Here is an 11,756-nt window from a genome sequence, read left to right as displayed (position 1 = left end):
AATTCCATATTGTTCTCCATAGTGACTGTATCAATTTATATTCCCAACAATAGTGGAAGAGGGTTCCTTTTCTCCACACCCTTTCCAGCATTTTTTGTTTGTAGAATTTCTGATGATGCCCATGCTACCAGGTGTGAGGTGATACTTCATTGTTGAGTCCATTTTGTTGAGCAAGGGGTAGGTCTTGTCTATTACATATTTGGCTTATGGAACGGTATCTGTGCTAATTTCAAACTCTGCTTTTATGCAGCACCCCAACTCACCTTCCCCCTTAAGCAAGCATAAGTTGGTTTTCTAAACTTGAGACCCTGTTCTGTTTTGTAATTCAGTTCATGTGTAGCCAAGTTCACATTCCGTGTATTAGTGATATCTTATGATGTTTCTTTTTCTGTGTGACTTATTTCAGTTAGAATCATCGTACCTGAATCCACTCATTATGCTGCTACGGGCCTGATGACATAGATTTCATTGCTGAGTGATATTGCTTTGTACGTAAGTACCACAACTTCTTTATCCATTTTTCACTTTCTGCATGTTGAACTTGTACTGTAAACGAGGTTCTTGTAAACAGAGCCGTCCCAAACTTTGGGGTGGCTGTGTCTTTTTGATTTTAATTTCCCTAAGCTATAGGACCATAAGTGGAAGTGCCCTAGGCTCTGTTGCTTTGTTTTTTAGATGTTTCAGGAAACACCATACACTTCTCCCGAGTGTCTGTTGGCAATTTACATCCCGCCCATCAGCATAACAAGGCTCCCAGTTCTCCATGGCCTGTCCTGCCTTTCTGGATTTTACACTTTTTTCAGATGGCCCTTTTGACCGGGGGGAAGTGAGACTTCATTGTAGTGCAGATTTCCTTTGCAAGCTTGCTTGGTTGGCCAAAAAGGGCGTATGCGTTTTTTCCTGAATATATTCAGGAAAAAACGCATACGCCCTTTTTGGCCAAGTGCATCATTGTGGACGTTCTGCCTCTTTTCCTATGCTTTCAATGCAATTCCAGTCTACCTCCTGAAATCGGTTTCCTGCAATTCTGCCCCGCTTTCAAGTCCTCTTGGCAGCCTTACTTCAGTATATTTTTGGACGATAGCTGTCATTTATAACTCTGCAGGTTTGTGAATTACAGTGCCCCTGAGCTCCTTTCTTCAACTCGCTTTCTTGTGAGCTGGCCGCAACACCGCAGGATGGCTTCAGGCCCTAATCTGGTTCCGGCACGGCACGCTGAGCCTTTGGTTAATTCCTCTTCCTGGTGGGAAATGAGAGTTAAATTTGCCCGTCCAGACACCTCCAGCTAGTCTCTCATTGGTTCTCCCTATTCCTGTTCATCTTCCGCAGAAATTGCAAACTGGGCCAAACAGGAGGTTAAAGGCGACTGACTCTCCAAGTGGGGAGAGTGTTAGTAAAGCGTCTGGAATGTTGCACCCGAGTACCAGGGGACGAAAACTGAGACATATTTGAACACGTCTCCCATTCACACGGTTGATCATACTCTGGGTTCCACATGCATGTTTTAGCTGAAGGAAGAATACCTTAAACCTGGAGAGTTGAGACCCGTGGAATGGGTACCATGCAATATGACTTCAAAGGGTCTTCATTTGCTCACCGAACCTCTCCAATCCTATCACTGCTGCGTTTATGCCCCTGTACACATGCTTGATTCTCTTTCGGAGACATAGCAATCCATAGGTTTTAAGATACTTACTAGTCAGGTACATTCTTAGGCGTTTAATATGGGTGTTGAGTCCATTTCGTTGAGCAAGGAGTAGCTCTTGTCTATTCCATATTTGGCTTAAGGAACTTTATCTGTGCTCATTTCAATCTCTGGTTTTATGCAGCACCCCAACTCACCTTTCCCCTTAAGCAAGCATAAGTTGGTTTTCTAAATTTGAGACCCTGTTCTGTTTTGTAATTCAGTTCCTGTGTAGCCAAGTTTACATTCCGTGTATTAGTGATATCTTATGATGTTTCTTTTTCTGTGTGACTTATTTCAGTTAGAATCATCATACCTGAATCCACTCATTATGCTGCTACGGGCCTGATGACATAGATTTCATTGCTGAGTGATATTGCATTGTACGTAAGTACCACAACTTCTTTATCCATTTTTCACTTTCTGCGATATTGAACTTGTACTGTAAACGAGGTTCTTGTAAACAGAGGCGTCCCAAACTTTGGGGTGGCTGTGTCTTTTTGATTTTAATTTCCCTAAGCTATAGGACCATAAGTGGAAGTGCCCTAGGCTCTGTTGCTTTGTTTTTTAGATGTTTCAGGAAACACCATACACTTCTCCCGAGTGTCTGTTGGCAATTTACATCCCGCCCATCAGCATAACAAGGCTCCCAGTTCTCCATGGCCTGTCCTGCCTTTCTGGATTTTACACTTTTTTCAGATGGCCCTTTTGACCGGGGGGAAGTGAGACTTCATTGTAGTGCAGATTTCCTTTGCAAGCTTGCTTGGTTGGCCAAAAAGGGCGTATGCGTTTTTTCCTGAATATATTCAGGAAAAAACGCATACGCCCTTTTTGGCCAAGTGCATCATTGTGGACGTTCTGCCTCTTTTCCTATGCTTTCAATGCAATTCCAGTCTACCTCCTGAAATCGGTTTCCTGCAATTCTGCCCCGCTTTCAAGTCCTCTTGGCAGCCTTACTTCAGTATATTTTTGGACGATAGCTGTCATTTATAACACTGCAGGTTTGTGAATTACAGTGCCCCTGAGCTCCTTTCTTCAACTCGCTTTCTTGTGAGCTGGCCGCAACACCGCAGGATGGCTTCAGGCCCTAATCTGGTTCCGGCACGGCACGCTGAGCCTTTGGTTATTTCCTCTTCCTGGTGGGAAATGAGAGTTAAATTTGCCCGTCCAGACACCTCCAGCTAGTCTCTCATTGGTTCTCGCTATTCCTGTTCATCTTCCGCAGAAATTGCAAACTGGGCCAAACAGGAGGTTAAAGGCGACTGACTCTCCAAGTCGGGGAGAGTGTTAGTAAAGCGTCTGGAATGTTGCACCCGAGTACCAGGGTACGAAAACTGAGACATATTTGAACACGTCTCCCATTCACACGGTTGATCATACTCTGGGTTCCACATGCATGTTTTAGCTGAAGGAAGAATACCTTAAACCTGGAGAGTTGAGACCCGTGGAATGGGTACCATGCAATATGACTTCAAAGGGTCTTCATTTGCTCACCGAACCTCTCCAATCCTATCACTGCTGCGTTTATGCCCCTGTACACATGCTTGATTCTCTTTCGGAGACATAGCAATCCATAGGTTTTAAGATACTTACTAGTCAGGTACATTCTTAGGCGTTTAATATGCGGTGTTGAGTCCATTTCGTTGAGCAAGGAGTAGCTCTTGTCTATTCCATATTTGGCTTAAGGAACTTTATCTGTGCTCATTTCAATCTCTGGTTTTATGCAGCACCCCAACTCACCTTTCCCCTTAAGCAAGCATAAGTTGGTTTTCTAAATTTGAGACCCTGTTCTGTTTCTGTAATTCAGTTCCTGTGTAGCCAAGTTTACATTCCGTGTATTAGTGATATCTTATGATGTTTCTTTTTCTGTGTGACTTATTTCAGTTAGAATCATCATACCTGAATCCACTCATTATGCTGCTACGGGCCTGATGACATAGATTTCATTGCTGAGTGATATTGCATTGTATGTAAGTACCACAAGTTCTTTATCCATTTTTCACTTTCTGCGATATTGAACTTGTACTGTAAACGAGGTTCTTGTAAACAGAGGCGTCCCAAACTTTGGGGTGGCTGTGTCTTTTTGATTTTAATTTCCCTAAGCTATAGGACCATAAGTGGAAGTGCCCTAGGCTCTGTTGCTTTGTTTTTTAGATGTTTCAGGAAACACCATACACTTCTCCCGAGTGTCTGTTGGCAATTTACATCCCGCCCATCAGCATAACAAGGCTCCCAGTTCTCCATGGCCTGTCCTGCCTTTCTGGATTTTACACTTTTTTCAGATGGCCCTTTTGACCGGGGGGAAGTGAGACTTCATTGTAGTGCAGATTTCCTTTGCAAGCTTGCTTGGTTGGCCAAAAAGGGCGTATGCGTTTTTTCCTGAATATATTCAGGAAAAAACGCATACGCCCTTTTTGGCCAAGTGCATCATTGTGGACGTTCTGCCTCTTTTCCTATGCTTTCAATGCAATTCCAGTCTACCTCCTGAAATCGGTTTCCTGCAATTCTGCCCCGCTTTCAAGTCCTCTTGGCAGCCTTACTTCAGTATATTTTTGGACGATAGCTGTCATTTATAACTCTGCAGGTTTGTGAATTACAGTGCCCCTGAGCTCCTTTCTTCAACTCGCTTTCTTGTGAGCTGGCCGCAACACCGCAGGATGGCTTCAGGCCCTAATCTGGTTCCGGCACGGCACGCTGAGCCTTTGGTTATTTCCTCTTCCTGGTGGGAAATGAGAGTTAAATTTGCCCGTCCAGACACCTCCAGCTAGTCTCTCATTGGTTCTCCCTATTCCTGTTCATCTTCCGCAGAAATTGCAAACTGGGCCAAACAGGAGGTTAAAGGCGCTGACTCTCCAAGTGGGGAGAGTGTTAGTAAAGCGTCTGGAATGTTGCACCCGAGTACCAGGGTACGAAAACTGAGACATATTTGAACACGTCTCCCATTCACATGGTTGATCATACTCTGGGTTCCACATGCATGTTTTAGCTGAAGGAAGAATACCTTAAACCTGGGTAGTTGAGACCCGTGGAATGGGTACCATGCAATATGACTTTAAAGGGTCTTCATTTGCTCACCGAACCTCTCCAATCCTATCACTGCTGCGTTTATGCCCCTGTACACACTGCTTGATTCTCTTTCGGAGACATAGCAATCCATAGGTTTTAAGATACTTACTAGTCAGGTACATTCTTAGGCGTTTAATATGGGGTGTTGAGTCCATTTCGTTGAGCAAGGAGTAGCTCTTGTCTATTCCATATTTGGCTTAAGGAACTTTATCTGTGCTCATTTCAATCTCTGGTTTTATGCAGCACCCCAACTCACCTTTCCCCTTAAGCAAGCATAAGTTGGTTTTCTAAATTTGAGACCCTGTTCTGTTTTGGAATTCAGTTCCTGTGTAGCCAAGTTTACATTCCGTGTATTAGTGATATCTTATGATGTTTCTTTTTCTGTGTGACTTATTTCAGTTAGAATCATCGTACCTGAATCCACTCATTATGCTGCTACGGGCCTGATGACATAGATTTCATTGCTGAGTGATACTGCATTGTACGTAAGTACCACAAGTTCTTTATCCATTTTTCACTTTCTGTGATATTGAACTTGTACGGTAAACGAGGTTCTTGTAAACAGAGGCGTCCCAAACTTTGGGGTGGCTGTGTCTTTTTGATTTTAATTTCCCTAAGCTATAGGACCATAAGTGGAAGTGCCCTAGGCTCTGTTGCTTTGTTTTTTAGATGTTTCAGGAAACACCATACACTTCTCCCGAGTGTCTGTTGGCAATTTACATCCCGCCCATCAGCATAACAAGGCTCCCAGTTCTCCATGGCCTGTCCTGCCTTTCTGGATTTTACACTTTTTTCAGATGGCCCTTTTGACCGGGGGGAAGTGAGACTTCATTGTAGTGCAGATTTCCTTTGCAAGCTTGCTTGGTTGGCCAAAAAGGGCGTATGCGTTTTTTCCTGAATATATTCAGGAAAAAACGCATACGCCCTTTTTGGCCAAGTGCATCATTGTGGACGTTCTGCCTCTTTTCCTATGCTTTCAATGCAATTCCAGTCTACCTCCTGAAATCGGTTTCCTGCAATTCTGCCCCGCTTTCAAGTCCTCTTGGCAGCCTTACTTCAGTATATTTTTGGACGATAGCTGTCATTTATAACTCTGCAGGTTTGTGAATTACAGTGCCCCTGAGCTCCTTTCTTCAACTCGCTTTCTTGTGAGCTGGCCGCAACACCGCAGGATGGCTTCAGGCCCTAATCTGGTTCCGGCACGGCACGCTGAGCCTTTGGTTAATTCCTCTTCCTGGTGGGAAATGAGAGTTAAATTTGCCCGTCCAGACACCTCCAGCTAGTCTCTCATTGGTTCTCGCTATTCCTGTTCATCTTCCGCAGAAATTGCAAACTGGGCCAAACAGGAGGTTAAAGGGACTGACTCTCCAAGTGGGGAGAGTGTTAGTAAAGCGTCTGGAATGTTGCACCCGAGTACCAGGGGACGAAAACTGAGACATATTTGAACACGTCTCCCATTCACACGGTTGATCATACTCTGGGTTCCACATGCATGTTTTAGCTGAAGGAAGAATACCTTAAACCTGCAGAGTTGAGACCCGTGGAATGGGTACCATGCAATATGACTTCAAAGGGTCTTCATTTGCTCACCGAACCTCTCCAATCCTATCACTGCTGCGTTTATGCCCCTGTACACATGCTTGATTCTCTTTCGGAGACATAGCAATCCATAGGTTTTAAGATACTTACTAGTCAGGTACATTCTTAGGCGTTTAATATGCGGTGTTGAGTCCATTTCGTTGAGCAAGGAGTAGCTCTTGTCTATTCCATATTTGGCTTAAGGAACTTTATCTGTGCTCATTTCAATCTCTGGTTTTATGCAGCACCCCAACTCACCTTTCCCCTTAAGCAAGCATAAGTTGGTTTTCTAAATTTGAGACCCTGTTCTGTTCTGTAATTCAGTTCCTGTGTAGCCAAGTTTACATTCCGTGTATTACTGATATCTTATGATGTTTCTTTTTCTGTGTGACTTATTTCAGTTAGAATCATCATACCTGAATCCACTCATTGTGCTGCTAAGGGCCTGATGACATAGATTTCATTGCTGAGTGATATCGCATTTGTAAGTAAGTACCACAACTTCTTTATCCATTTTTCACTTTCTGCGATAGTTGAACTTGTACTGTAAACGAGGTTCTTGTAAACAGAGGCGTCCCAAACTTTGGGGTGGCTGTGTCTTTTTGATTTTAATTTCCCTAAGCTATAGGACCATAAGTGGAAGTGCCCTAGGCTCTGTTGCTTTGTTTTTTAGATGTTTCAGGAAACACCATACACTTCTCCCGAGTGTCTGTTGGCAATTTACATCCCGCCCATCAGCATAACAAGGCTCCCAGTTCTCCATGGCCTGTCCTGCCTTTCTGGATTTTACACTTTTTTCAGATGGCCCTTTTGACCGGGGGGACGTGAGACTTCATTGTAGTGCAGATTTCCTTTGCAAGTTTGCTTGGTTGGCCAAAAAGGGCGTATGCGTTTTTTCCTGAATATATTCAGGAAAAAACGCATACGCCCTTTTTGGCCAAGTGCATCATTGTGGACGTTCTGCCTCTTTTCCTATGCTTTCAATGCAATTCCAGTCTACCTCCTGAAATCGGTTTCCTGCAATTCTGCCCCGCTTTCAAGTCCTCTTGGCAGCCTTACTTCAGTATATTTTTGGACGATAGCTGTCATTTATAACTCTGCAGGTTTGTGAATTACAGTGCCCCTGAGCTCCTTTCTTCAACTCGCTTTCTTGTGAGCTGGCCGCAACACCGCAGGATGGCTTCAGGCCCTAATCTGGTTCCGGCACGGCACGCTGAGCCTTTGGTTATTTCCTCTTCCTGGTGGGAAATGAGAGTTAAATTTGCCCGTCCAGACACCTCCAGCTAGTCTCTCATTGGTTCTCCCTATTCCTGTTCATCTTCCGCAGAAATTGCAAACTGGGCCAAACAGGAGGTTAAAGGCGACTGACTCTCCAAGTGGGGAGAGTGTTAGTAAAGCGTCTGGAATGTTGCACCCGAGTACCAGGGTAGGAAAACTGAGACATATTTGAACACGTCTCCCGATTCACACTGGTTGATCATACTCTGGGTTCCACATGCATGTTTTAGCTGAAGGAAGAATACCTTAAACCTGGAGTAGTTGAGACCCGTGGAATGGGTACCATGCAATATGACTTCAAAGGGTCTTCATTTGCTCACCGAACCTCTCCAATCCTATCACTGCTGCGTTTATGCCCCTGTACACATGCTTGATTCTCTTTCGGAGACATAGCAATCCATAGGTTTTAAGATACTTACTAGTCAGGTACATTCTTAGGCGTTTAATATGGGGTGTTGAGTCCATTTCGTTGAGCAAGGAGTAGCTCTTGTCTATTCCATATTTGGCTTAAGGAACTTTATCTGTGCTCATTTCAATCTCTGGTTTTATGCAGCACCCCAACTCACCTTTCCCCTTAAGCAAGCATAAGTTGGTTTTCTAAATTTGAGACCCTGTTCTGTTCTGTAATTCAGTTCCTGTGTAGCCAAGTTTACATTCCGTGTATTACTGATATCTTATGATGTTTCTTTTTCTGTGTGACTTATTTCAGTTAGAATCATCATACCTGAATCCACTCATTATGCTGCTACGGGCCTGATGACATAGATTTCATTGCTGAGTGATACTGCATTGTACGTAAGTACCACAAGTTCTTTATCCATTTTTCACTTTCTGTGATATTGAACTTGTACTGTAAACGAGGTTCTTGTAAACAGAGGCGTCCCAAACTTTGGGGTGGCTGTGTCTTTTTGATTTTAATTTCCCTAAGCTATAGGACCATAAGTGGAAGTGCCCTAGGCTCTGTTGCTTTGTTTTTTAGATGTTTCAGGAAACACCATACACTTCTCCCGAGTGTCTGTTGGCAATTTACATCCCGCCCATCAGCATAACAAGGCTCCCAGTTCTCCATGGCCTGTCCTGCCTTTCTGGATTTTACACTTTTTTCAGATGGCCCTTTTGACCGGGGGGAAGTGAGACTTCATTGTAGTGCAGATTTCCTTTGCAAGCTTGCTTGGTTGGCCAAAAAGGGCGTATGCGTTTTTTCCTGAATATATTCAGGAAAAAACGCATACGCCCTTTTTGGCCAAGTGCATCATTGTGGACGTTCTGCCTCTTTTCCTATGCTTTCAATGCAATTCCAGTCTACCTCCTGAAATCGGTTTCCTGCAATTCTGCCCCGCTTTCAAGTCCTCTTGGCAGCCTTACTTCAGTATATTTTTGGACGATAGCTGTCATTTATAACTCTGCAGGTTTGTGAATTACAGTGCCCCTGAGCTCCTTTCTTCAACTCGCTTTCTTGTGAGCTGGCCGCAACACCGCAGGATGGCTTCAGGCCCTAATCTGGTTCCGGCACGGCACGCTGAGCCTTTGGTTAATTTCCTCTTCCTGGTGGGAAATGAGAGTTAAATTTGCCCGTCCAGACACCTCCAGCTAGTCTCTCATTGGTTCTCGCTATTCCTGTTCATCTTCCGCAGAAATTGCAAACTGGGCCAAACAGGAGGTTAAAGGCGCTGACTCTCCAAGTGGGGAGAGTGTTAGTAAAGCGTCTGGAATGTTGCACCCGAGTACCAGGGTAGGAAAACTGAGACATATTTGAACACGTCTCCCGATTCACACTGGTTGATCATACTCTGGGTTCCACATGCATGTTTTAGCTGAAGGAAGAATACCTTAAACCTGGAGAGTTGAGACCCGTGGAATGGGTACCATGCAATATGACTTCAAAGGGTCTTCATTTGCTCACCGAACCTCTCCAATCCTATCACTGCTGCGTTTATGCCCCTGTACACATGCTTGATTCTCTTTTGGAGACATAGCAATCCATAGGTTTTAAGATACTTACTAGTCAGGTACATTCTTAGGCGTTTAATATGGGGTGTTGAGTCCATTTCGTTGAGCAAGGAGTAGCTCTTGTCTATTCCATATTTGGCTTAAGGAACTTTATCTGTGCTCATTTCAATCTCTGGTTTTATGCAGCACCCCAACTCACCTTTCCCCTTAAGCAAGCATAAGTTGGTTTTCTAAATTTGAGACCCTGTTCTGTTTTGGAATTCAGTTCCTGTGTAGCCAAGTTTACATTCCGTGTATTAGTGATATCTTATGATGTTTCTTTTTCTGTGTGACTTATTTCAGTTAGAATCATCGTACCTGAATCCACTCATTATGCTGCTACGGGCCTGATGACATAGATTTCATTGCTGAGTGATACTGCATTGTACGTAAGTACCACAAGTTCTTTATCCATTTTTCACTTTCTGTGATATTGAACTTGTACGGTAAACGAGGTTCTTGTAAACAGAGGCGTCCCAAACTTTGGGGTGGCTGTGTCTTTTTGATTTTAATTTCCCTAAGCTATAGGACCATAAGTGGAAGTGCCCTAGGCTCTGTTGCTTTGTTTTTTAGATGTTTCAGGAAACACCATACACTTCTCCCGAGTGTCTGTTGGCAATTTACATCCCGCCCATCAGCATAACAAGGCTCCCAGTTCTCCATGGCCTGTCCTGCCTTTCTGGATTTTACACTTTTTTCAGATGGCCCTTTTGACCGGGGGGAAGTGAGACTTCATTGTAGTGCAGATTTCCTTTGCAAGCTTGCTTGGTTGGCCAAAAAGGGCGTATGCGTTTTTTCCTGAATATATTCAGGAAAAAACGCATACGCCCTTTTTGGCCAAGTGCATCATTGTGGACGTTCTGCCTCTTTTCCTATGCTTTCAATGCAATTCCAGTCTACCTCCTGAAATCGGTTTCCTGCAATTCTGCCCCGCTTTCAAGTCCTCTTGGCAGCCTTACTTCAGTATATTTTTGGACGATAGCTGTCATTTATAACTCTGCAGGTTTGTGAATTACAGTGCCCCTGAGCTCCTTTCTTCAACTCGCTTTCTTGTGAGCTGGCCGCAACACCGCAGGATGGCTTCAGGCCCTAATCTGGTTCCGGCACGGCACGCTGAGCCTTTGGTTAATTCCTCTTCCTGGTGGGAAATGAGAGTTAAATTTGCCCGTCCAGACACCTCCAGCTAGTCTCTCATTGGTTCTCGCTATTCCTGTTCATCTTCCGCAGAAATTGCAAACTGGGCCAAACAGGAGGTTAAAGGGACTGACTCTCCAAGTGGGGAGAGTGTTAGTAAAGCGTCTGGAATGTTGCACCCGAGTACCAGGGTACGAAAACTGAGACATATTTGAACACGTCTCCCGATCACATGGTTGATCATACTCTAGGGTTCCACATGCATGTTTTAGCTGAAGGAAGAATACCTTAAACCTGGAGTAGTTGAAACCCGTGGAATGGGTACCATGCAATATGACTTCAAAGGGTCTTCATTTGCTCACCGAACCTCTCCAATCCTATCACTGCTGCGTTTATGCCCCTGTACACATGCTTGATTCTCTTTCGGAGACATAGCAATCCATAGGTTTTAAGATACTTACTAGTCAGGTACATTCTTAGGCGTTTAATATGCGGTGTTGAGTCCATTTCGTTGAGCAAGGAGTAGCTCTTGTCTATTCCATATTTGGCTTAAGGAACTTTATCTGTGCTCATTTCAATCTCTGGTTTTATGCAGCACCCCAACTCACCTTTCCCCTTAAGCAAGCATAAGTTGGTTTTCTAAATTTGAGACCCTGTTCTGTTTTGGAATTCAGTTCCTGTGTAGCCAAGTTTACATTCCGTGTATTACTGATATCTTATGATGTTTCTTTTTCTGTGTGACTTATTTCAGTTAGAATCATCATACCTGAATCCACTCATTGTGCTGCTACGGGCCTGATGACATAGATTTCATTGCTGAGTGATACTTGCATTTGTAAGTAAATACCACAAGTTCTTTATCCATTTTTCACTTTCTGCTGATAGTTGAACTTGTACTGTAAACGAGGTTCTTGTAAACAGAGGCGTCCCAAACTTTGGGGTGGCTGTGTCTTTTTGATTTTAATTTCCCTAAGCTATAGGACCATAAGTGGAAGTGCCCTAGGCTCTGTTGCTTTGTTTTTTAGAT

At 43.9% G+C, this 11,756-nt stretch overlaps 2 long non-coding RNA genes across 2 annotated transcripts; both read left to right on the top strand.

Moving 5' to 3' along the window:
* Nucleotides 1-425: 425 nt before the first annotated feature.
* On the top strand, nucleotides 426-6,799 carry LOC141277795 (uncharacterized). Its single transcript, XR_012329644.1, has 3 exons — nucleotides 426-488; nucleotides 5,150-5,235; nucleotides 6,730-6,799. It is a non-coding gene; the product is annotated as an uncharacterized lncRNA (long non-coding RNA).
* Nucleotides 6,800-8,367: 1,568 nt separating this feature from the next.
* On the top strand, nucleotides 8,368-11,514 carry LOC141277796 (uncharacterized). Its single transcript, XR_012329646.1, has 3 exons — nucleotides 8,368-8,401; nucleotides 9,899-9,984; nucleotides 11,481-11,514. It is a non-coding gene; the product is annotated as an uncharacterized lncRNA (long non-coding RNA).
* The last annotated feature ends 242 nt before the right edge of the window (nucleotides 11,515-11,756 follow it).

Source organism: Tursiops truncatus, unplaced genomic scaffold, assembly GCF_011762595.2.
Source record: "Tursiops truncatus isolate mTurTru1 unplaced genomic scaffold, mTurTru1.mat.Y mat_scaffold_89_arrow_ctg1, whole genome shotgun sequence".
Taxonomy (NCBI): domain Eukaryota; kingdom Metazoa; phylum Chordata; class Mammalia; order Artiodactyla; family Delphinidae; genus Tursiops; species Tursiops truncatus.
Note: the sequence above shows the minus strand (reverse complement) of the source record. Positions and strands in the feature narration are given on the sequence as shown.